Source organism: Mirounga leonina, unplaced genomic scaffold, assembly GCF_011800145.1.
Source record: "Mirounga leonina isolate KUSES-001 unplaced genomic scaffold, KU_Mleo_1.0 Mir_169, whole genome shotgun sequence".
Classification (NCBI taxonomy): Eukaryota; Metazoa; Chordata; class Mammalia; order Carnivora; family Phocidae; genus Mirounga; species Mirounga leonina.
Window position 1 is genome coordinate 19,609,590 of NW_023270431.1, and position 26,928 is coordinate 19,636,517.

Here is a 26,928-nt window from a genome sequence, read left to right on the forward strand (position 1 = left end):
TTTCAATCCTTTTCAAGAATGTGTTATATAGGAAAGTAGGAGTCCTCTTATAAAAAAATTTAAATGAGGGCGCCTGGGTGGCTCAGTTGGTTAAGCGACTGCCTTCGGCTCAGGTCATGATCCTGGAGTCCCGGGATCGAGTCCCATATCGGGCTCCTTGCTCAGCAGGGGGGCTGCTTCTCCCTCTGACCCTCCCCCCTCTCATGTGCTCTCTCTCTCTCAAATAAATAAATAAAATCTTAAAAAAAAATTTAAATGAAATCTTTGAGCTCTACATAACAATAAAAATGCCGTCCTTTACAGGAAAACACGAAAAATCTCTTGAGTAAATAGGATCCTATAAATATACGGGTTTAAAAAATAAAGACCTCTAAAAATATCTTTGAATTTCATTTTAAAGCAAAAGACATACTGTATATACCTCTCTCTTGAGCATGGAAATGGTTATTTTCCTAAAATTCTCCTGTGGAATCTTGTATAAGTAAATAAGCCATTTTCTTCTCTTATTGATGGTGTCTTGGTAATCCACGAGATACAGCTTCAGTGTAGAAATGATCTTCTGAACTTTCCAAAACTCTCCAAAAGGTGACTGAGTAGCAGCCTGTTAAATTGAAGAAAGATATTCTCATTCAAGAGGAATTTCAATTTCATAAAAAAAAGGGGGTCCTTCCTAAATAGTCTTGTGGTCTGAGCTTTTTGCTTGTGGTATGTGCTACTCTTAAAAGTGGCTCAGTTTTATTCCATGTAAAAAACAATTTTCCAAGGAAAATAATAAATACATTTCTAATTTTGTCCTTGTGGGATTATTCCATTGGAAAAAATTATGTGAAACCTTGGGACAGGTATCCAAAAACAGTTGGAAGTCCAGAGCAGTAGGGAGGGCACTCAGCCTGAATGTTTTGTCTGCAGAATCTGAACTTTTAAAAATTTTATTTTTTCTAAGTTTTGTTTGAGACATCTTTGTTTTCTCCAGCCTTTCCTTGCAGACATTTATTTTTAAAATTTGGTTAAGGATTATTTTCATGGGCCTGTCTGTAAAGTCTTGAGTAACAGAGAAAAATGTTTTTTACTTTTACTTATCTAGATGTTTGCTCAATACTCCACTACAGTTGTTCTTAATCTTTATGGAGCTAAAGATTTCTTTAAGAATATTATAAAAGCTGGGGCGCCTGGGTGGCTCAGTCGTTAAGTGTCTGCCTTCAGCTCAGGTCATGATCCCAGGATCCTGGGATCGAGCCCCACATCGGGCTCCCTGCACGGCGGGAAGCCTGCTTCTCCCTCTCCCACTCCCCCTGCTTGTGTTTCCTTTCTCTCTGTGTCTCTCTCTGTCAAATAAATTAATAAAATCTTAAAAAAAAGAGAATATTATAAAAGCTGTAATTCAACTGCCACAGAAAATTTTTTACAGGAACATGTAAGTTGAAGGGTATTGTAGTCCCTCAGATTAAGCACGTGTGTGTGTGTGTGTGTGTGTGTGTAAGAGACTATCCTTTCCCCATTGAGCATTTTTGGCTTCCTTTTCAAATGTTAGTTGACTGTATAAGCAATGATTTATTTCTGGGCTCTCTCCAACATTCCATTGATCAGTCTGTGTGTCTACTTTTATGCCAGTACCATACTTTGTGTGGTTGTTTTTTGGTTTGTTTGTTTTTTTAACTATAGCTCTGTCACATAGTTTGCAAGGCAGTGTAATGTTCCAGCTTTGTTCTTCTTATTCAAGATGGCTTTGGCTATTTAGGATTTTGTGATTCCATACAAATTTTAGGATTCTTTTTTCTATTTATGGGAGAAGTATCATTGGAAGTTTTATGGGAACTGCAATGAATCTATAGATGTCTTTGGGTAGTATGGACATTTTAACAATATTAATTCTTCTAATTCATGAGCATGGAATATCTTTCCATTTATTTGTGTCTTCTTCAATGTCTTATAGCTTTCAGTGTGCAGATCTTTCATTTCTTTGGTTAAATTTGTTCTTAAGCATTTTATTGTTTTTGATGCTTATAAATGGGACTGTTTTCTTAATTTCTCTTTCACACAGTTCATTGTTAGCATATAGAAACACAACTGATTTTTATATATTGATTTTGTATCATGCAACTTTACTAAATTTGTATATTCTAGCAGTTTTATGATGGAGTTCTTAGATTTTTCTATATATGCTATATGACATCTGCAAATAGAGACAATTTTACTTCTTCCTGATTTAGATGCCTTTTCTATTCATTCATTCTTTCTTTTTTTCTTGTCTAATTGCTCTAGCTGAGACTATTAGTATTATGTTGAGTAAGAGGTGAGAGTGGTCATCCTTGTCTTGTTCCTGATCTAAGAGGGAAAGCTTTCAGCCTTTTGCCATTTAGTATGATGTTAGCTGTGGACTTGTAATATATGGCTTTCATTTTGTTGAGATATGTTCTATATATATCCACTTTGCAGAGAATTGTTATCATGAAAGGTTGTTGAATTTTTTCAAATGCCCTTTCTGTATTTATTGAGATAATTTTATGATTTTTATCTTCCTTTTGTTAGTGCTGTGTATCATATCGACTGATTTGCAGATACTGAACCATCCTTGCATCCCTAGAGTAAATCTGTCTTGATCATGATGTATAATCCTCTTAATGTATTGCTAAATTAAATTTACTAATATTTCACTGAGAATTTTTGCATCTATGGTCATCAGGAATATTGGCCTGTAATTTTCTTTTCTAGTATTGTCTTTGTCTAATTTTGGTATCAGGATAACATTGGCCTTATAAATTAGTTTGGAAGTATTCCTTTATCTTCTATTTTTTAAAAAGAGTTTGACAAGATTGGTATTAAATCATCTATAAATGTTTGGTAGAATTCACCAGTGAAACCCTCTGGTCCTGGACTTTTCTTTGTTGGGGAGATTTTTGATTACTGATTTAAACCCCTTACTAATAAATGCTCTATTCAGATTTTCTATTTCTTCCTGATTCAGTCTTGGAAGGTTATGTATTTCTCAGAATTTATACATTTATTCTAGGTTGTCTAATTTGTTGGTATATAATTGTTCAAAGTAGTATCTTATGATTTCTTATATTTGTGTGATATCAGTTATAATGTTACCTCTTTCATTTCTGGTTTTATTTAAATCCTCTCTTCTATTTTTCTTGGTAAGTCTACCTAAGGTTTTTTTTTTTTTAATCTCTCTGAATTTTCTATTTTCATAGTTCTTTTAATTAACTGAGTAATTGTCATATAACATCACAGATCTTCTTTGACTTATGATAGGGTTACATCCTGATAAACTCATCAAAAGTTGAAAATATCATAAGTTAAAAATACATTCAATACACCTAACCACCCAACATCACAGCTTAGCCTAGTATACTTTAAATGTGCTCAGAACATTTATATTAGCCCACAGCTGGGCAAAATTATCTAACACAAAGCCTATTTTATAATAAAGTATGTGATATATCATGTAGTATATTGAATACTGAAAATGAAAAACAAAATGGTTGAATGAGTAGAGGATGGTTGTAAGTGTATCAGTTGTTTGCCCTCATGATTGCCTGCTGACTGGGAGCTGCAGTTCACCACCACTGCCCAGCATCATGAGACAGTATTGTACCACATATCACTAGCCTGAGAAAAGAACAAAATTCAAAATCTGAAGTACAGTATCTACTGAACGTGTATTGCCTTCACACCATCATAAAATCAAAAAGTCTTGAGACAAATTATTCTAAATTGAAGACTGTATATTAGTTTCAGGTGTAAAATATAGTGATTCAGTATTTGTGTACACTGAAATGATAACAAGTCTAGTTACTATCTGTTACCATACATAGTTACAATTTTTTTCTTCTGGTAAGATCTTTTAAGATTTACTCTCTTAGCAACTTTCAAATATGCAACACAGTATTATATACATATAACTATAGTCACTTTACATATATATAAAACTATCATCACCATTATGTACATTATATCCTCATGACTTATTTATTTTATAACTGTAAGTTGTACCTTTTGACCAACTTCACCAATCCCACCCCCATCCCCTCTGACAACCACCAATCTGTTCTACATATTTATGAGCTTGGTTTTTGTTTTATATTGTTTTGTTTTAATTTGGGGTTTTTGTTTTGTTTTTTTTAGGTTCCATATATAAGTAAAATCATATCACATTTGTCTTTCTCTGTCTGACTTACTTCACTTAATATAATGCCCTCAAGCAAGATCCATCCATGTTGTTGCAAATGGCAATATTCCATTCTTATGACGGAGTAGTTTTCCTGTGTGTGTGTGTGTGTGTGTGCGCGCGTATGTGTGAGTGATATTATATCCTTTATCTCTTCATCTACCCATGGACACTCTGGTTGTTTCCATATATTGGCTATTGTCAATAATGCTACAGTGAACATGGAAGTGCATATATCTTTTCAAATTAGTGTTTTTGTTTTTTTCACATAAATAGCTAGAAATGGAATTGCTTGATCACTTGGTAGTTCTAGTTTTAATTTTTTGAAGAACCTCCATACTGTTTTCCATAATGGCTGCACTGATTTACATTCCCACCTATATTACAAACCCACAGTAATGTAAACAGTATGATATTAGCATAAAAACAGACATGTAGATGAATGAAATAGGATAGAGAGTCCAGAAATAAGCCCATGAATGAATGGTCAATTCATTTGCAAAAAAGTAGCCAAGAATATACAATGGGAAAAGAACAGTGACTTCAATAAATGGTATTGAGAAAACTGGACAGCCACATGCAAAAGAATGTAACTAGATTACTATCCTACACCATACACAAAAATTAACTCAAAATTGATTGAAGACTTGAATGCAAGACCTAAAACCATAAAACTCCTAGAAGAGAACATAGATGGTAAGCTCCTTGACATAAGTATTGGTGATGAATTTTTGGATCTGACTCCTAAAGCAAAGCCAACAAAAGCAAAATAACCAACTGGGACTATATTAAACTATAAAGCTTTTGCATAGCAAAGGAAATCATCAACAAAATGAAAAGGCAACCTGCATATATCCATTAAGGGGTTAATATCTAAAATATATAAAGAACTCATATAACTTAACAGGAAAAAAACAAATAATCTGATTTAAGAAATCAGTGGAGGGGGTGCCTGGGTGGCACAGTTGGTTAAACATCTGAGTCTTGGTTTCAGCTCAGGTCATGATCTCAGGGTCATGAGATTGAGCCTTGCATCGGGCTCCACACTCAGCACAGAGTCTGCTTGAGCTCTCTCTCTCTTCCTCTGCCCCTCCCCACTGCTCTCTCTCTCTCAAATAAATAAATCTTTTAAAAAAAATTGGTGGAGAACCTGAATAGACATTTTTCCAAAGAAGATATATAGGTGACCAACAGATGCTCAATATTACTAATCATCAGGGAAATGCAAATCAAAACCACACCTCACAGCACCTCACATCTGTTAGAATGGCTAGTATCAAAGGACAAGAAATAACAAGTGTTAGCCAGGATGTGGAGAAAAAGGACCCTTCAAGTCTAGATAAAGTTTCATCTATTTTTGTATCTTTCAAAAACCCAGCTTTTAATTTCATTGATCTTTTCAATTTTCTTTTTATTCTCTACTTCATTTATGTCTAGTTTGTTATTTATTTCCTCCTACTTCCTTGAGGTGTAAAGTTAAGTTGCTTATTTGAGATCTTTCTTGTTTCTTGATGTAGGCATTTATCATTGTAAACTTCCCTCTTAGAATGCCTTTGGTTGCATCACATGTTTTAGTATGCTGTATTTCCAATTTCATTTGTCTCAATATTTTTTATTTCTCTTTTGATTTCTCCTTTGACCTATATGTTGTTCAGTAACATGTTTGATCTCCACAAACTTTTGAATATTCAAGTTTTCTTCATGCAATTGCTTTCTAGTTTCATACCACTGTTGTGGGAAAAGATGCTTTATATGATTTCATTCTTCTTAAACTTATTAAGTCTGCTTTTGGGGCCTAACATATGATCTATCCTGGGGAATGTTAACATGTATCTAAGAAGAATGTGCATTCTGCTATTGAATGGAATGTTCTCAAAATGTCCATTAAGTCCATCTGGTCCAATATGTAGTGTAAGTCCAATGTTTGCTTATTGAATTTCTGTCTTGATGATTTATACATTGTTGAAAGTGGAGTACTGAAGTCCCCTACACTACTGTATTGCTGTCTATTTCTCCCTTCAGATTTATTAATATTTGCTTTATATATTCAGGTGCTCCTATATTTGGTGCATAAATATTTACAATGTTATGGCCTCTTGATGAGTTGATCCCTTTATAATTATATAATGACTTTCTCTGTCTCTTGTTATATATAGTCTTTGGCTTAAAGTCTATTCTGTCTGATAGAAGTACAGCTACCTCCGCTTTCCATTCCTTCACTTCCAGTCTACTTGTGTCTGCAAAATTGAGGTGAGTCTCACATAGGCAGCATATTGGGTGTTATTTTTTTAATTCATTCAGCCACTCTAAATCTTTTGATTGGAGAATTTAGTACACTTATATTTAAAGTAATTATTGGTAATTGTGGACTTACTATTGTCATTTAAATTAACTGGCTAATTGTTTTCTGATTGTTTTTAATTTCTTTATTCCTTTCTTCCTCTCTTTCTTTTTCTGTGACTTGATAATTTCCTATAGTGGTATGCTTTGATTTATTATTCTTTCTCTTTTGTGTATCTACTATAGGTTTTTGTTTTGGTTACCATGAGACTTACAAAAACCATATTTTATTTATAATAGATTATTTTAAATGGAAAATAACAAATTTGAACACATAGAAAAGCTGTACATTTTTATAGCCCCCTAATATTTTGTTTTTGATGTCACAATTTACATCTTTTTGCATTGTGTATCCATCAACAAATTATTGCCATTATGATTATTTATTAAGACTTTTATTTTTTAACCATTATAGCAGAGTTATAAGTGATTTTCCTACCACCATGATACTATTAGACTATTCTGTTTATAGTATATTTACCATTACCACTAGAATTTACTTTCATATGTTTTCCTATTACTAATTAGCATCCTTTGGCTTCAACTTGAAGAAATCCCTTTAACATTTCTTGTAAAGCTGGTCCAGTGGTGATAAACTGTAGCTTTTCCTTGTCCTTGTCTGTAAAACTCTTTATATCTTCTTCAATTCTGAAGTACAATTATGCCAGAAAGAGTATTTGGGAATGGCAGGTTTTTTTTTTCTTTTAGCACTTTGAATATATCATGCCACTCTATTCTGGCCTGCAAAGATTTTGCTGAAAAAATCTGCTTATAGTCTTTCAGGGGTTTCCCTGTATATAACAAGTTGTTTTTCTCTTGCCATTTTCAATATTATCTCCTTGTCTCTACTTTTTGGCTACTGAATTTTAATGTTTCTCTTGGTGTGGGTCTCTTTTGATTCATGTTATTTTAAGATCCCTGGGCTTTCTTGATCTGGATATCTGTTTTGCCAGGGTAGGGAAATTTTCAGTCATTATTACTTCATAAAAGCTCTCTGTCCCTTTTTCTCCTCCTGGGATTTCTATAATGCAAATATTGATTGCTTTATGGTTTCCCATAAGTCCCTTAAGTTATCTTCACTCTTTTTCATTCTTTCTTCCTTTTGTCCCTCTGAGTAAATTCCACTCACTGAATTCCAGCTCACTGATCCCTTCTTCCACTTGATGTGGTCTGCTGTTGAACACCTCTATTGAATTTTTACCTTTGTTCTTGACAGAGTGGTCTCATGTAGGAGATAAACCTTGTCAAGTAGCCTGGCCCACGCTCTTGATTGTCTCACAAACTCTTTGCTTGTCCAAGCTGCCTCATTTATTTTTAGTGCCTTCATGTAGTTGAGGGTATGCCAAGACCCATCATGTCCCCAAGGGGAGAAGTCAAGTTCAGCACCTGGATGCAGGACAGTTGGAAGCTGTACCATCAGGCAACAGCTGGACAAGTATGTAATAGGCACCTTCCAGGAAGAAACTGGAAAGTGGACATTTTTTTTTCCTATTCCCTCTGCTAAGCTTGTATTTCTGATGAGAAGCAAGTTGAGAGGTGGATTGTGTTTTTATACTGCTTTCATGGTTTCTGTATCATCAGCCTCTTTTTTTCTCTCTAAGCATTTCTTATCTGTGCCACTTATCAATTTATTGCCCCTCAGTTTCATACTTCTTTGCCCCACTTTGCACTTTTACAGCTGGGCTCTGTAAAATTTCTCCATTGCTAGTTGGCTCAATGTTAGCCTTTATTAGTAGAGGAGGCTGGAGGAACACTTCAAGGCATAGAGAGGAAGAGAATTCTCTTTCTGCTTCTGAGGTGTTTTATTTTTGGCTCTTACGGTATGAATGACAGTGGGAGACCCAGTGGCATTCAATCTTCAGCAAATCATTCTGGCCCCTCAGCAGATAGCTTCCTGAAGACCAACTCCAGCCTGCTAGCATCCCAGCAAACTTGTGCTCTCTCCAGCAGGGTACAGCTATATCTTCTTCAATAAGGTCAGATTTACAGTCTTAGGGTCGGGTCCTCCTCCAGGCTGTTAGTTCTATCTTTGGGTTCTATCTTTCAGTCCTAGAAGCCATTTTGCATTTGTTCGTCCTGCCTTCTTTCATCCCCTCTACCTTTATAGTAGCTAACCACCTTTTATTAGTTAATAATTCATTACATTAAATTCTCCCTATTCAAATTACTGGTGTCGTTTCTGTCTTTTGACTGGACCCCAACATTTAATTTCAACTTCAATGACTTTTCCATTTTCAAGCAGTATCATTTAGATTACTAGTACTACAAAAAGTACTATCCCCCCCACCCCATGCTTTAAAAATAGACTTTGGCAGCAGTTTGTGTCAGGCACTGATATTTAATTCCCCTCTACATGGAGGTACCTGGAAGGATATCCTTGAAGTTAGGCATATGACTGGAAGTGATGTGTGTCATTTCCATATAGTAGTATTCAATGGCTAGTGCTCAACCCTACAACCTACTCTTTGAACACCTATGTCTGTGTTTATTTGGCTGTTAACTAACCTCTGCTAAATTAATTTTCAATATCTACAACATGGCCCTGTGATTGCCAAAGAGAGTCCTAAGGAAGAAGAATTTTTAGGCAAGAAAATTAATTGGTCAGTGCTATGTTAGAGTATTCCCCCCCTGCAGAGCTTCTGAATATGTTTAATATGCTAATATGTAATGTCCATCTCTAAGAAGGGGACATTTGTCAAATTGTTTTGACCAAGGAGCCCATAATTGCTGTAGCAGGTGAAGACTGTGGGTTGAACTCTATCAATGGAATCCTGTGGGGAAGTACCTTCATCTCTTCTGCTCATATTCTTACCTTCTAAGGAATCCTTCCAGGTACCTCAAAGAAAAGGGGAACTGATGATCGGTAAAGAATAGCAATGTATGCCACAAACTGCTATCAAATTAATTAAAACAACAACAGCATACGAAACGAACTTGTGATGAGCACTGTTATATGTAAGTGATAAAACACTAAATTCTACACCTGAAACCAATTTTACTATATATGTTAACCAGCTTGAACCTAAATAAAAATGAAATTAAAAAAAAAACCATGAAATTTTTGTGATGGTGGGAACCCAAGGAATATTGTTTAACAGTAGAAAAGTAAGTTAAGTTAAACAACTGACAGTTTGATTGACTCTGTTAGATGGTTGTGTTACTTATACATAGGATACCCCAATACACATGTATTACTATGCTTTTTCTTATTGGAGAAAACCATACAAAAAGATAAAATGCTTTATCTCCTACAGTTATTGAAAGAGATTCAATTCTTTATCTCTATGGTTCTACTGAGTGACTAATGCATACTACTGTTCCTTAGCTATTAGTAAATGTCTGAAAGCTTTAAAAATTATTGATAGCTAAGGATTTTGAATATTTTACTAATTAATGTTCTAAACTAATGTTCAAAAGAGTCATTGAGGGGTGCCTGGGTGTCTCAGTCGTTAAGCGTCTGCCTTCAGCTCAGGTCATGATCCCAGGGTCCTGGGATCAAGCCCCACATCGGGCTCCTTGCTCAGCGGGGAGCCTGCTTCTCCCTCTCCCACTCCCCCTGCTTGTGTTCCCTCTCTCGCTGTGTCTCTCTCTGTCAAATAAATAAAATCTTTTTTTAAAAAAGTTATTGATTTCTTTAGGTTTGTTCTATTTGATTCAACTTCTTTTACATTTCCATCTTTGAATTAGAATGAGGTTTTTGCATTAATAATAAGCATCTAAAATGAACTATTGCTGCTCAGACCCAAAGTATAGTATGACTAAAAGGGTCTTCGAAACTGGGATCCTAATTCTAGTTAGTAAAAGTGTAATCAAATAGTCAAATTCTTTAACTTTTCTGGTCTTTTTTTTTTTTTTCCTGTAAAAGAAGAGTGGATTTGAAACAGGTGATCTCTATGACCCTAGAATTTTTAATAAAAATATTTTATAATTTTAATTCCATATCCTCTATAGGAATGTTCTTATAATCAATGTGATAGTTCATATTTTATGTGATTCATTCATTTATTTATTCATTTATCAAATATTTAATGAACAACTTCCATTAAATGAGCACCTTCTATCACTCTACAAGACTCTGGAGATTAATTAAATGGGTCTATGATATCAATAAGTCCATAGCCTAGTATTAAGCTTTAAAAGATTTTGCTTATTAAATGGGTGTTAGTAGAATAGACCATAATTATACCAAAAACCCCTGTTTTCTGTTGAAATGTAATAGAAGTTGGCTACTGAAGAGAGTGGGAAAATTGCATTCAGGTCACTGGGATAATTGGGAACTTTCTCTTTCAACCATGTGAATGAGATATCACTGTTGATGTCACATCTGAACAAAGTGAAATGGAATTATGAGTTTAAACTGCAGGAAGTTGCTGCAAGAAATAATGACTCAATTTTGAATAAACAAAATTTGACACAATTCATAATTAAACACTTGAAAAAAATGTTTCAGGGACACAGGATTGAGAAATTTATAGTGGCCATGAGATGGCAGTTGTCTGTCAATAATAGTTAATAAAAGAAAATATTCACGTTTCAATTTTTAAAGTAGTTAATAATTTTAACTCCCTAATTGACCCTGATGATGAAAAAAAAAAATGACTGATGATAAAAAGAAAAACTATTCCCTGAGACAGAATTGAAAGTGTTGGGTTTGGGAATTGTGGACAAACATTGTCCCAGAGAAGTGATTGCCAGATGTTTGAGATTTTTCTTTATGAAGGAGTATGCAGGGAGCTGCTGTCTTCTTGTTTCTAGGAAACTTCACAGAGTGCAGAAGTTGGGCTTCATGTCATCACTGTTTTATGTTAAATCTGTTTCATTTAATTTTTGTGTTAGGTAATAGGCATTTACAAAGCACTTCGTGAAAGAGGAGAGTTACCTACCCCACTCCTATATTTTCTCCCTTCTGAAGAAGATAAAGACAGACTCTAGAGAAGGCTTGGAAGTAATTGCTTCTTTCATGCTTTTCAGTTCAAGACTGAGGCACTTCCAGGAACTTAAAATCAGGATACATAGCAGTAGATATAGGAAAGTGCCCAAATGGGCACTTGGCTCTCACACATGGAACAGGAAAGCAATGCTCCTTAACCATGTTAGGATCAACTTTCCTTTACTTCTTCTACTAATTCCACTTGGGTCACTATCCTCTTTCTGTGTATTAAGGAATCTAGCCCATAACACACACTGCACAGATGCTACATGGAGTAAAACAGAGAAAAAGCTCCAACATCACCCTGGATTTCAGTCGTTCATTCAGTAAATATTTACTGAATGTCTACTATATACTAGACACCATATTAGGCATTGAGGGATGTCATGCTGAACAGGACAGACATACATAGAAAGATAATCTGGGGGTGGGGAGGCCATACTAAAATCCAATAAATAGATAAATAATTACAAATTTTGATTAGGTCCTTGAAGGAAATAAACAAGGTGCTGAGACAGAAATTGATAGTAGAAAGGAGCAATGATTTTTGTAGAAATATTTGGGGAGGTTTGTCTATGGAAGTGATATTTGACAAAATGTTTTAGCTAAAATTCCAGGGACGAAAAGATGATCACATGAAGACTGTGGAAAAAGTGAGTCAGACAAAGGAAAGGGCATATGCAAAAGTCTGGAATTAGGAAATAGTTCAGTGACTTATTGAAATCAAATGAGGCCCAAGTAGTTGGAGTGCTGTGGTAGGGGGAAAGAATGGCAGGGAGAGGTGAGACTGGAGTGGTGGCCTGGGGTTATAATGTAAGGCCTTGCAGGTTGTTCTGATGGGCATTTTATTCTAAATGTAATGGGAAGTCATTGAGGGCTTTTAATCTGGAGTTTAACATAATCAAACCTCTGCTTTAATATCACTTGCTTGTATGGGTTGGATTGGAAGGAGACAAGAATTAAGGGCTAAAAAACTGCTAGAAAGCAGATCAGAGATGATGTTGGAGTAGAAGGGAGGAAGTGGAGATGGACAGAAGTGGATGGGAAGGAGGAGCAAGATGGCAGAGGAGTAGGAGACCTAAATTTCATCTTGTCCCAGGAATTCAGCTAGATCGTTATCAAACCATTCTGAACACCTACAAACTCAACAGAGGATTGAAGAAAAGAATAGTAGCAATTCTGTGAACAGAAAAGCAACCACTTTCTAGAAGGTAGGATGTGTGGAGAAGTGAATCTGAGGCGATATTTGGGAAGATAGAACACTGGGGGAGGGAGCCTCCATCAGCCGGCTACTGGCAAGTGATAGAGCAGTAGAACACAAAAATGGAACTTTTGGAAGTCTGCTCCACTGAGGGATGTTGCTCCAGTGGCTAAGCAGGGGTGGAACACTTCCTGGGACAGTGTGGTCTCAGGAACCTCGGGGTCACAGAAAGACCAGGGGTGCCTGAATGTGGCAGAGCTCCCAGGTATTGAAGCAGGGAAGCTGGCTCCAGAGACAGAGCTGAGGAGTGGGCTCTCAGCTTGGGGTTGCCATAAACTGTGATCTGCGCAAGTCAGGCCACTACTCTTCAAGCAGGGACCCAACAAGTGGCAGATCGAGAGAGACTCCCCTTTCTTCCCTGGGAGGAGCGGCATGGGAGTGCACCACAGGGATCTGATGGGTTTGGAGGCTCCAAACAGGGTCATGTGCCAGAGATAGAAATGCTTGGTCACAGGCCAGGTGAGCTCAGAGTGCGGCCGGAGACCAGGGACACAGGAGTGACTGACTGCTTTTCTCTGAGGGTGCACTGAGGAGTGGGGCCCCAAGATCTCGGCTCCTCTGGGACCAGAGATTGGGAGGCCGCCATTTCCAGTCTCCTCCTCTAAAGCTGTACAGAAAGCTTGCAGGGAACAAAAGCTCCCGAGAGCAAACTGGAGCAGATTACTTAGCCTGGCCCCCGGCAAGGGTGGGGCAATTCCACCTTGGGGAAAGCAACAGGCTCCTCCCCCAGAAGATCAGCAAGAACATTCAGCCAAGACCATGTTTACTGATCAATGAGAACTGCAAGACTCCAGTGTGAGGGGAATACAGCACATAGAATTCATGGCTTTGTTCCCATGATTCTTTAGTCTTTCAAAGTTAATTTTTTAAATTCTTTATTTTTTCTTTTTCTATTTCTTTTTTTAAAATTTTTCTTCTTTCCTTTTTCAACCAACATCTTATCACTTCCTTTTCTAAAATCTTTTTTAATTTTCATTTTTACAGTCATATTCTATCCCTTCATTGTATTTAACCTTATTTTTTTGTATATATATATGTTTTTCTTTCTTTAAAGTTTTGGGATACAGTTTCTTCTAACAGAACAAAATATACCCTAAGTCTAGTGGATGGCTTTGTTTTAGTCTCCAGCCTGATCACATTCTCTCCTTTTTTTTTTTTTTTTTTAATTTCTTTTCTTTCTTTTTTCAACCAACTTCTTAACAATTCCTTTTTTAAAATCTTTTTTAATTTTCATCTTTACAATCATATTCCATCCCTTCATCGTATTTACCCTTACTTTAGTATATATATAAGTTTTTCTTTCCTTAAAATATTGGGAGCCAGTTTCTTCTAACAGACCAAAATATACCAAAAATTGAGTATGTGGCTCTGTTCTATTCACCAGCCTGATCATATTCTTCCCTGCCCCCCACCCTGGTTTTGTGTCTCTTCTGATTTGTTTAGTGTATATTTTTCTGGCGTTATTGTTACCCTTTTAGCATTTTGTTCTCTCATTCATCTGTTCTTCTCTGGACAAAATGACAAGACAGAAAAACTCACTTCAAAACAAAACAAAACAAAACAAAAACAAGAGGCAGTACCGACTGCCAGGGACCTAATCAATACAGACATTAGTAAGATGTCGGAACCAGATTTCAGAATGATGATTATAAAGATACTAGCTGGGCTTGAGAAAAGCATAGACGATACTAGAGAATCCCTTTCCAGAGAAATAAAAATAAAAGTTGAAATCACAAAGGCTATTAATGAGGTGCAATAAAAAATGCAGGCTCTAACTGCTAGGATAAATGAGGCAGAAGAGAGAAGTAGCAATATAGAAGACCAAATGATGGAGAATAAAGAAGCTGAGAAAATGAGATAAACAACTATTGGATCACAAGGGGAGAATTCAAGAGAGAAGTGATACCATAAGATAAAACAACATTAGAACAATTGGGATCCCAGAAGAAGAAGAAAGAGAGACTGGGGCAGAAGGTATATTGGAGCAATTTATAGCAGAGAACATTCCTAATTTGAGGAAGGAAACAGGCATCAAAATCCAGGAGGCACAGAGAACCCCCCTCAAAAACAATAAAAATAGATCAACACCTCAACATCTAATAGTAAAACTTACAAGTCTCAGAGACAAAGAGAAAATTCTTAAAGCAGCTCGGGACAAGAAGTCTGTAACCTACAATGGTAGAAACATTAGATTTGCAGCAGACCTATCCACAGAGACCTGGCAGGCCAGAAAGGACTGGTATGATATATTCAGAGCATTAAAAGAGAAAAATATGCAGGCAAGAATACTATATCCAGCTAGGCTGTCATTGAAAATAGAAGGAGAGATAAAGAGCTTCTAGGACAAACAAAAACTAAAAGAATTTGCAAACACCAAACCAGCCCTACAAGAAATCTTGAAAGGGGTCCTCTAAGCAAAGAGAGAGCCTAAAAGTAACATAGACCAGAAAGGAACACAGACAATATACAGTAACAGTCACCTTACAGGCAAAACAATGGCACTAAATTCGTATCTTGAATGTACCATGAATGTAAATGGGCTAAATGCCACAATCAAAAGACACAGGGTTTCAGATTGGATAAAAAAACAAGACCCATTGATATGCTGTCTGCAAGAGACTCATTTTAGGCCCAAAGACACCTCCAGATTGAAAGTGAGGAGGTGGAAAATCATTTACCATGCTAATAGACATCAAAAGAAAGCTGGGGTGGCAATCCTTATACCAGACAAATTAGATTTAAAACCAAAGACTATTATAAGAGATGAGGAAGGACATTACATCATACTTAAAGGGTCTATCCAACAAAAAGATCTAACAATTGTAAATATCTATGCCCCTAACATGGCAGCAGCCAATTATATAAGCCAATTAATAACAAAATCACAGAAACACATTGACAATAATACAATAATAGTAGGGGACTTTAACACCCCCCTCACCAAAATGGCCAGATCATCTAAGCAAAAGATCAACAAGGAAATAAAGGCTTTAAATGACACACTGGACCAGATGGACTTCACAGATATATTCAGATCATTCCATCCCAAAGCAACAGAATACACATTCTTCTCTAGTGCCCATGGGACATTCTCCAGAATAGATCATATCCTATGTCACAAATCAGGTCTCAACTGTTCAAAATCTTTGGGATGCAGCAAAGGCAGTCCTAAGAGGAAAAGTATATAGGAATACAAGCCTTTCTCAAGAAACAAGAAAGGTCTCAAATAAACAACCTAACCCTACACTTACAGGAGCTGGAGAAAGGACAGCAAATAAAGCCTAAAAACAGCCTGGGAAGAGAAATAATAATGAGAGCAGAAATCAATGAAATAGAAACCAGAAGAACAGTAGAACAGACCAATGAAGCCAGCAGCTGGTTCTTTGAAAGAATTAGTAAGATTGATAAGCCCCTGGCCAGACTTATCAAAAAGAAAAATGACCCAAATAAATAAAATCATGAATGAAAGAGAAGAGATCACAGCCAACACCAAAGAAATACAAACAAGTATAAGAACATATTATGAGCAACTATATGCCAGCAAATTAGACAGTCTGGAAGAAATGGATGCATTCCCTCAGATGTATAAACTACCAAAACTGAATCAGTAAGAAATAGAAAACCTGAACAGACCCATAACCACTAAGAAAATCGAAGCAGTAATCAACAATATCCTGACAAACAAGAGCCCAGGGCCAGATGGCTTCACAGGAGAATTCTACCAAACATTTGAAGAAGAATTAATACCTATTCTTCTGAAGCTTTTCCAAAAAATAGAAACGGAAGGAGAACTTCCATACTCATTTTGTGAGGCATTCCTTACACCACACACAAAAATAGACTCAAAATGGATGAAGACCTCAATGTAAGACTGGAATCCATCAAGATCCTTGAGGAGAGCACAGGAAGCAACCTCTTTGACCTCAGCCACAGCATTACCTTGATCCCAAAACCAGACAAAGACCCCATCAAAAAGGAGAATTACAGACCAATATCCCTGATGAACATGGATGCAAAAATTTTCACCAAAATACTAGCCAGTAGGATCCAACAGTAATTTAAAAGGATTATTCACCATGACCAAGTGGGATTTATCCCTGGGCTGCAAGGTTGGTTCAACATCCACAAATCAATCAATGTGATACAATACATTAATAAAAGAAAGAACAAGAACCTTATGATCCTCTCAACAGATGCAGAAAAAGCATTTGACAAAGTACAGCATCCTTTCTTGATCCAAACTCTTCAGAGTATAGGGATAGAGGGTACATACCTCAATATCATAAAAGCCATCTATGAAAAACACACAGCAAATATCATTCTCAATGGGGAAAAACTGAGAGCTTTTCCCCTAAGGTCAGGAACACGGCAGGGATGTCCACTATCACCACTGTTGTTTAACATAGTACTAGAAGTCCTAGCCTCAGCAATCAGACAACAAAAAGAAATAAAAGGCAACCGAATTGGCAAATTAGAAGTCAAACTCTCACTCTTTGCAGATGATATGATACTTTATGAGGAAAACCCAAAAGACTCCACCCCAAAACTGCTAGAACTCATACAGGAATTCAGTAAAGTGGCAGGATAGAAAATCAATGCACAGAAATCAGTGGCATTTCTATACACAAACAACAAAACAGAAGAAAGAGAAATTAAGTAGATCCCATGTATAATTGCACCTGAAACCATAAGATACCTAGGAATAACTCTAACCAAAGAGGCAAAGAATGTGTACTCAGAAAACTATAGAACACTCATGAAAAAACTTGAGGAAGACAGAAAAAATGTTCCATGCTCATGGATTGGAAGAACAAATATTGTGAAAATTTCCATGCTACCTAGAGCAATCTACACATTTGATGCAATCCCTATCAAAATACCATCAACTTTTTTCAAAGAAATGGAACAAATAATCCTAAAATTTGTATGGAACCAGAAAAGACCCCAAATAGCCAGAGGAATGTTGAAAAAGAAAAGCAAAGTTGGTGCCATCATAATTCTGGACTTCAAGACACATAGATCAATGGAACAGAATAGAGAGCCCAGAAATGGACCCTCAACTCTATGGTCAACTAATCTTCAACAAAGCAGGAAAGAATGTCCAATGGAAAAAAAGACAGTCTCTTCAACAAATGGTGTCAGGAAAATTGGACAGTCACATGCAGAAGAATGAAACTGGACCATTTCCTTACACCACACACAAAAATAGACTCAAAATGGATGAAAGACCTCAATGTGAGACTGGAATCCATCAAGATCCTTGAGGAGAGCATAGGCAGCAACCTCTTTGACCTCAGCCGCAGCAACTTTTTCCTAGAAAGATCGCCAAAGGCAAGGGAGGCAAGGGCAAAAATGAACTACTGGGACCTCATCAAGATAAAAAGCTTTTGCAAAGCAAAGGAAACAGTCCACAAAACCAAAGGACAACCGACAGAATGGGAGAAGTTATTTGCAAATGACATATCAGATAAAGGGCTAGTATCCAAAATCTACAAAGAACTTATCAAACTCAACACCCAAAGAACAAATGATCCAATCAAGGTATGGGCAGAAGACATGAACAGACATTTCTGTAAAGAAGACATCCAAATGGCCAACGGACACATGGAAAAAGTGCTTAATATCACTCAGCATTAGGGAAATACATATCAAAACCTCAATGAGATACCACCTCACACCAGTCAGAATGGCTAAAATTAACAGGTCAGGAAACAACAGATGTTGGCGAGGATGCGGAGAAAGGGGAACCCTCCTACACTGTTGGTGGGAATGCAAGCTGGTGCATCCACTCTGGAAAACAGTATGGAGGTTCCTTAAAATGTTGAAAATAGAGCTACCGTGTGACCCAGCAATTGCATTACTGGGTATTCACCCCAAAGATAAAAATGTAGTGATCTGAAGTGGTAAAAGCACCCCAATGTTTATAGCAGCAATGTCCACAATAGCCAAACTATGGAAAGAGCCTAGATGTCCATCAACAGATATATGGATAAAGAAGATGTGGTATATATATAAAATGGAATATTATGCAGCCACCAAAAAAATGAGATCTTGCCATTTGCAATGAAGTGGATGGAACTAGAGGGTATTATGCTAAGCAAACTAAGTCAATTAGAGAAAGACAATTATCATATGATCTCATTGACATGAGGAATTTGAGAAACAAGACAGAGGATCATAGGGGCAGGGAGGGAAAAATGAAACAAGATAAAACCAGAGAGGGAGACAAACCATAAAAGACTCTTAATCTCAGGAAACAAACTGAGGGTTGCTGGAGGGGAGGAGGATGAGAGGGATGGGGTGGCTGGGTGATGGACACTGGGGAGGTTATGTGCTACACTGAGTGCTGTGAATTGTGTAACACTGATGAATCCCAGACCTGTACCCCTGAAACAAATAATATATTATATGTTATTTAAAAAAAAAGGTGGATAGATACTTGTTAGGTAAAAAGACTATAGTATACATATGAAAGGGGACATGAAGATTGCATCATGAAGTATAAATGCAACTCTTGCCTATCAGAAGATAATAAAAGTAATTGGTAAGTCATGTAATCCAGTCCTTTCATTTTACAGATAAGTCTGAAACCTAGAGATGCAAAGACTAGTTAGTGGGATATTTATTATAAAAAAAACCTCTTCTAATTTCCTCTTTGGTATTTTTTCTCGTGTAGAATACTGTGAATTGTAAGAATAAAATTATGGAGCATTCACCTATTTTTAATTGGATACATTTGAAAATTCTAAAAATAAAGCTCATTGTAGTATCAGGTAAAATCTGATGAAATCTGTTTATCCTGAACACTGTTTCATCAAGATGACTCGTTGGAGATAAAAAATGTGTTTTTTTTTTTTTTTATGTGGAGGGAGGAGGACCAGACATAGGAATATTTAGATGACTTATAACAGCACAGGATACCCTAAGCTTAACTTCTGAATACCAAGAAAAGAATGTTAGTGAGCTACACATACAGATCTTTAGTCTTTTTTTTTTGCAATGTAGTGTCTAAATTAGCAGACTATATGACTGTGTAGAGAGAAAGCTTAAGTAATTAGAAAGATTTGCTTCCCTTACTGGAAATGTGGCTATCTTTGGATTCTCCTTCCTTCTGGTAACTGAAGTTAAACCACAGGGATCAACCATTGGTAGTTGGGGAAGTAGTTGATGTGGTGATAGTAGATACGGTGAGTGCTTCACAGCATATTAGAGGTGGGGCTAGATCCTTCCTGGGCTAACTGGCTAAACAGAAGTGGGTTTGCAGATTTTCCTCACCCTTCAAATATAACTGTCTACCTTTACTGGCCGGTACCATCATCTGAAATTTTCAGAGCATACACTTTTCATGTTAGTGGTCATATTGTTTTCTTAATCTACCAATGTCTGCCCATTCTACACCAATACTCTGCTTTTCTATAAGTGCCTGATTTAACTGAACTAATCTCTTCCTTTCACTTAGAATGTAAGTAGACCAGGTACAATTTGTCCCTCTCATAAAAAAAAAATGAGTTAGATAAATAAATTCAGTAAAGGTGCAATTTACAAAATTAATATATTGAAATCTTTTACATTTCTATACACTAACAACAAAGTATCAGAAAGAAAAATTCAGAAAACAATACTATTTACAACTATAACAAAATAATAAAATACCTAGGAGTAAATTTAACCAAAAAGGTGAAAGACCACTACTCTGAAAACTATAAAACCCTGATGAAAGAAATTAAAGATGACATAAACAAATACAAAGATATATATACCATGCTCATGGATTGGAAGAATTAATATTGTTAAAATGTCCAAACTACCCAAAGAAATCCAAGATTCAATGCAATCCCTATCAAAAATCTGTAACATTTTTCACAGAACTAGAATAACCTTAAAATTTGTACGGAATCACAAAAGCCCTGAATAGCCAAAGCAATCCTGAGAATGAAGAACAAAACTGGAGGTATCACACTCCCAGACTTCAAACTATATTGCAAAGCTATAGTAATAAAAACAGTATGGTATTGGCACAAAAACAGACATAAAGATCAATAGAACAGAATAAAGAGCCCAAAAATAAACACACAGGTATATGGCAAATTAATCTATAACAAGGGAAGCAAGAATGTATAATGGGGAAAAGACAGTCTCTTCAATAAATGGTATTGGGGAAACTGGACAGTTCATGCAAAAGAATGAAACTGAATCACTTGCTTACACCATATGCAAAAATAAAATGGCTTAAATACTTAAATGTAAAACCTGAAATCATAAAGCTCTTAAAAGAAAATATAGGCAGTAAACTCTTGGACACTGGTCTTAGCAATATTATTTTGGATTTGTCTCCTCAAGCAAGGGCTACAAAAGCAAAATAAGCAATTGAGACTATATCAAGCTAAAAAGCTTTTGTACAGTAAAGGAAACTACAAAATGAAAAGACAATCTACTAAATGGGAGAATATATCCACAAATGATATATCTGATAAAGTGTTAATATCCAAAATATATGAAGAACTCATACAACTCAACACCAAAGAAACAAACAACCTGATTAAAAAGTGAGCAGAGAATCTGAATAGACATTTTCCCAAAGATATACAGATGGCCAACAGACACATGAAAAGATGCTGAGCATAACTAATCATCAGGGAAATGCAAATCAAAACTACTATGAGATGTCACCTCACACCTATCAGAATAGCTGTTATCAAAAAGACAAAATTAACAAGTGTTGGCAAGAATATGGAGAAAAGGAAACCTCGTGCACTGTTGTTAGTGGGAATGCAAATTGGTGCAGCCACTAGGGAAAACAGTATGGAGGTTCCTCAAAAAATTAAAAATACAAATACCATATGACCCAGCAATTCCACTTTTGAATATTTATCCAAATAAATGGAAACACTAATTTGAAAAAATACATGCACCCCTATGTTTACTGCAGCCTTATTTACAACAGCCAAGATATGGAAACCACCTAAATAGATGAATAAAGAAGATGTGTAATGGAATGTTACTCAGCCATAAAAAAGAATGAAATCTTGCCATTTGTAACAATATAGATGAACCTAGAGGGTATTAGACTAGATAAAATAAATCAGAGAGAGACAAATACTATCGATTTCAGTTATATGTAGAATCTAAAAAAAAAAAAAAACAAAAAAACCCAAATCAAAACTGAAACAGATTCATAAATACAGAGAACAAATTGGGTTTTCCAGAAGGGAAGAGTTGGATGGGAAAAATAGGTGAAGGGGATTAAGAGGTACACACTTCTAGTTATAAAATAAATAAGTCAGAGGGATGTAAAGTACAGCATGGGGAATAGAGTCAGCTTTTTATGGTGACAGATGGTAACTAGACTTATTGTGATGATCATTTTGTAATGTATATGATTGCTGAATTACTGTGCTGTATACCTGAAAATAACATAATATTGAAATCAACTATACTTCAACAACAACAAGAGAATATACAGATTATACAACACTAAAAACAAACAAATGATAATTAGACAAATGGCAGCCTGGTGAAGTGAAAAGGAGAAAGAAAAACAAAAAAAACCAAAATTCTAAATTATTTATGATTCTATCATTTGGCTACATTCTTTGCTGTCAAAAGACTTTTTGGTCAACCATCTGCTCATCATTTTCAGAGAGCATGGATTCATACTTGATTGCTTTTTACTCAACTTTGAGAAATTTAAATGCAAATATCCTGCCATAGTCATAGAGAAAAGTTGATATTTAAGTTGAAAAAAACTTAAATTCTTAGGTAACTTGCATCTCAAGATATATTCCCCTTTTTCTCTTTTCTCATCCCATCCCCCTCTCATTGTTCCTTATACAATAAATGAGGTCCTATAGATTAAAAAATATGCATATGAGGAGGTGCACTGGGTAGAAGAAAATACAGATGAGAAAACAATCTTATTCCATTTATTATCTTGAAGTAGTTTTATATAAATCGATCTCCACATTCTAGGTAAGTCTTTCAGGTTTGGTGTATACCCCCTTATTAAATAAATTAGATGTATTTAGTTTGTCTCAGTTTACATTAAGTTCCTGGCAAGATCAATTACATTTATCTTAATTTTTTTTAAGATTTATTTATTTGAGGGAGGGAGAATGAGAGAGAGAGAGAACATATGAGCAGGAGGAGGGGCAAAGGGAGAGAGAGAATCTCAAGCAGACTCCCCACTGAGCACAGAGCTCAACTGGGGACTGGATCCCACAACCCCAAGATCATGACCTGAGCTGAAACCAAGAGCCAGAAGCTCATCTGACTGAACCACCCAGGTGTCCTACATTTATCTAAATTTTTATGAAAAAAAAAAAAAAAAAGACATGGTGATAGTCTCTGTAGATTAATGCTTTGATAAATTAATTTCATCTCTTATATCTAGTAGAAAGATTATGGTGTTTTCAATCTTGGGATAAACCACAAAGCTTAACCCAAAATATTTAGGCAAAGTGTAATAAATTAAAACTGAGCCTGATGGAACAGTCGAGTTCTTTCATAAAATAATTCTAGAAGTGACCTGATGGCAAAGATCATAACTAGGAGAGGTTTTGAAGGTCTAATTAAAGTAAAAACAACTGTAGAATTTAGGTGAAAATTTGGTGTGGATTGGACTATAAAGCATTTTAATATTTTGGTTAAGACTCAGTATTTACTTGGAAAACTAGTAAAAAAAGTGAGGAACTTGACTGTATTTGCAATAATTTACTTTTTGGGAAAAAAATTAACTGAAGTTAGCAAGACCAATTATTGACATCTATGTTATCTTGCTATTGGCTACATAGGTGTCTATTCTTATTTTTTTCTATTTGTTTAAAATATTTTGTTAAAATTTTTAAGAGTGGGAGTGTTGTCACCATCTTTCTTATAGAGATGCAGACTGAAATATATTGGAATGAAATAACTTATCTGGGATTCTTTAAAATACTTTAGCATTAATAAGAAAATAAAAAGGTTAGTATAAATAGAACAAGTGTGGCACAATCTTACTATATGTTACATATAGATGATAGGTTTGCACATACATATTTTTAAATGAAAGATGATACATTATCTTAAAGTTTTTGGGACAAGGATACTTTGATGAACACAAAAAAGAATGATAGATTAACTAAGGAGATTAGTTGGCATATATTCTTTTGCACTGATTCTGAGTTTCTAAAAGTTTCCATTATTTTGCTTATATCATTCAAAAAATTCAGCTGGCTCATTTTTGATGAGCACAGAATAAGAGTAGTTACAAGTTAGGTTCCTGGGAAATTCTAGCTTTTTGCTTGTATAATGCCTATAGTTGGCTGGATAGTTCTTTAAGCATTCTTTAGTCATCCCCCCAACTCTGTATCAACTGCCTGTTCCCTCCAAATGAGAACTGTAACTATGAGGGACACCTTAAAGCTGTGTCCTAGGGGTAAAAATGAGTAAGAACAGGACTTAATGGGAGTTAAGTAAGGAATATTCTGAAATGTGCATCTGAAATTGAAAAGATATAGCAACATTCTCAGCAGGATGGAGTCCTGGGACTGGTGAACATTTACCACATCAACATCTATGACTAATAAATAGGTCAAATTTATTTATCAGAGCTCATCTTAAATAACCATTCTTTTTCGATTATGTGCTATTTCCTTATTTCCTCCTGTAAACACACTTCACATAAGAAGCCACTGTAATGCAAAGTTAGTTTAGTTCTTGGAATTTTTGTTAAGAAAATATTTGCACATAAAATGAAAAGACCCTGTTATTTGGAAATTAGCACACATCTTTTATCCTGCCCGAAAGGCATGATAAATCCTTTATTGTGTTTCCTTAATTTTTCCTATGTCCTGTATATTTTGGACTTGACAGCATTGCATTGCATCCTGTGTTGGTGTTTCTGTTTTGGTTAGCCAGACTAAGTTCAGGATTCAGGACTTTTAGCGCCCATCCCAACGCATGTTAAATCAATTATGGAGGCACAGGGTAGCAGTGAAAGCATTTCTACCCAAAAGGCCCTGCTAAAGCTGTTAGATTCAATTAGGTAAATATTCTGTCTTCGGGATTAGAGTTTTATACTCTAAGCCAAAGCTCAATTACCTTTGTTCTCCCCTATACCCACACATACATTTTGCCACTGAGGCTATGTGTGCCCGCCATGCTGTCTAGCCCTGAAAAGACACAGGGATTCACAGCCCTCCATCTGAGAAGTTGATCACATTGACAGGCTGGGTTTGGAAGAATTCTGAAGACTTCTTTTTTGGGGGTGGAGGAATGTGGGAGAGGGCATTTTTTGTTGGTTAATACAGGAGAGATTTGGGTTTGGGGTTTTTTTTGTTGTTGTTGTTGTTTTTTCCATACCAGGGTTGGGTTGCCGACCCGGAAATTGAATTAGAAGTGGCACATCTCTGTAGCTTCATTTGCTTTTCTTCCAGCCATGGGATAAGCTGGCACCAAAGCCTTGTTTTTGAAACCCTGAAATCCAAGCCTTAGACAGTTAGCTCCAGTAGTGTGAGTTGAAATTGCTTGGTTTGAATTTCCATAGAATTGTGGGGACCCAAATAGAAAAGCTGAATGAGAGTTTGTCTCAGCAGCCAGTAGAATATCTTCTTTGGGCAGACTTGGTAAGGGACTCAGGTATTGTCTTACAGGATGTTTAAAAGTTAAACTTCTACCAGCCCTTCCTCTACTGTGTATAGCATCCTGTTTATCAGAGAAAAGAATAGATGTGTAAAGGCCAAAAAGAAAAAGTGTGGGCTGTCACATTTTGAAGCAGTTTGTGGATATTTTGTAGAAGGAATAAAGAATCTTGGGGCAGAAATTTGGAACATTGAGAAAAAAGGGGATGAAGAAAACTTTTAGAGACATTTTTGCTGTATATTATGAGTGGAATTCTCTTTGGAAACACTTTGAGAAACTTAAGTAAACTTTTAAATTGTTTTTAAGTGCTCCCCCAACCTTTATTTTTAGGTAGGCTCCTTTAAAAATGGAGTGCTCAAGCACTTATATAGATTAAAAGTGATAGTAGTTTGAACTTGTTATCGAGCAAGTTGCACAGTTCATCTAATATTCTAGTTTTATATTCAGGAAGAGTTTTAAATCTCTCCTTTCATTAATTTTTCTTCAATATTAGATTTTGAATTTGGAAATCTCTCCAGTCCAAGTTGATGCAACAGGAAATTTATCTTTCTTCATTAGTTTTTATCCAATATTAAATTTTTTAATTGGAAATATTTCTAACTTTAGGCAGTATATTATTAATAAAGGGCTCAGGACATGTAATGCTCACTGTAACTGAAGTCCAGTGTACTACATATATACAAAAATAAAGATCAAGTAAGAGTGTAAAGACACAACCATGAGACTCCTTGTACTCTTTTTTTTTCTCGACAACACTATATATTAGAAATATTTAAAAAATAGTCACAGACTATGAAATGTGGAAGGAAGAAATGCATAGAAAAGAATGCTACCACATCTGTCATGTGGAAATGATAATTAGCTAGACTGTTCAAAATGTCTTGAGTCAAGCTTGACTGGAAGAATTAAATGAGAATGCAGTTGATATGCTTTTAAAGATTCCTTTCTAGATAAATGACTCAGGGTTCTTTATTTATAGTTTGGTCCAGTTATAAATTTGAGAGGGGGAAAACAGACAGATTTTGGTATTTTCTATGGATTAATATTTATTTATTTATTTATTTAATTTGTTTATTGGATATGGACAGACTTATCTAGTCTACAGAGAAGCACAGACATTGCAATTTAGAAGTGTGATAAAGGCCCATTTTTTTTTTCCTAAAAAAACAAAACCAAGCAAAAAATTCTCTCAGTTTATCTACTGAACATTAAAATCAGATTGAAAAGCTTTTCATGACTGGTGATCTTGATGTGAAAAGTGAAGCTTTTGTTTAGTGCCCCTCAGCCTATATCCTCTTTATCATTATCTCTTATGAAGTATATTTGAAGACACATGGGCCAAAAGAGACAACGGATAATACTGTGAGCCATGGACCAATTATACCTCACATAATTTAACAAGGATTGGTAATAACAAAACTTCCAAATTAGGGAAGCTTAATGCCACATACTATATCATGCCAGATTTGAGCAATATGAGTGTTTGCAATCCCACATCTGTACCTAATTTCATTAAACTTCTCTGGTTATTCAAGTTTGACTCAGTGTACATTCTAGTTCTCCTTCTATGTAAAGCACAGAATTGTTGGTTTACTCCAGTCTGGC

At 35.7% G+C, this 26,928-nt stretch overlaps 1 long non-coding RNA gene across 1 annotated transcript in view; it reads right to left on the bottom strand.

Annotated features, from left to right (window-relative positions):
* Positions 1-223: 223 nt before the first annotated feature.
* LOC118017370 overlaps positions 224-26,928 on the bottom strand; it is a 683,373-nt gene continuing 656,668 nt past the window's right edge. Inside the window, exon 7 of the long non-coding RNA XR_004681135.1 lies at positions 224-601. This is a non-coding gene — a long non-coding RNA (uncharacterized LOC118017370). The remainder of the gene's footprint in view (positions 602-26,928) is intronic.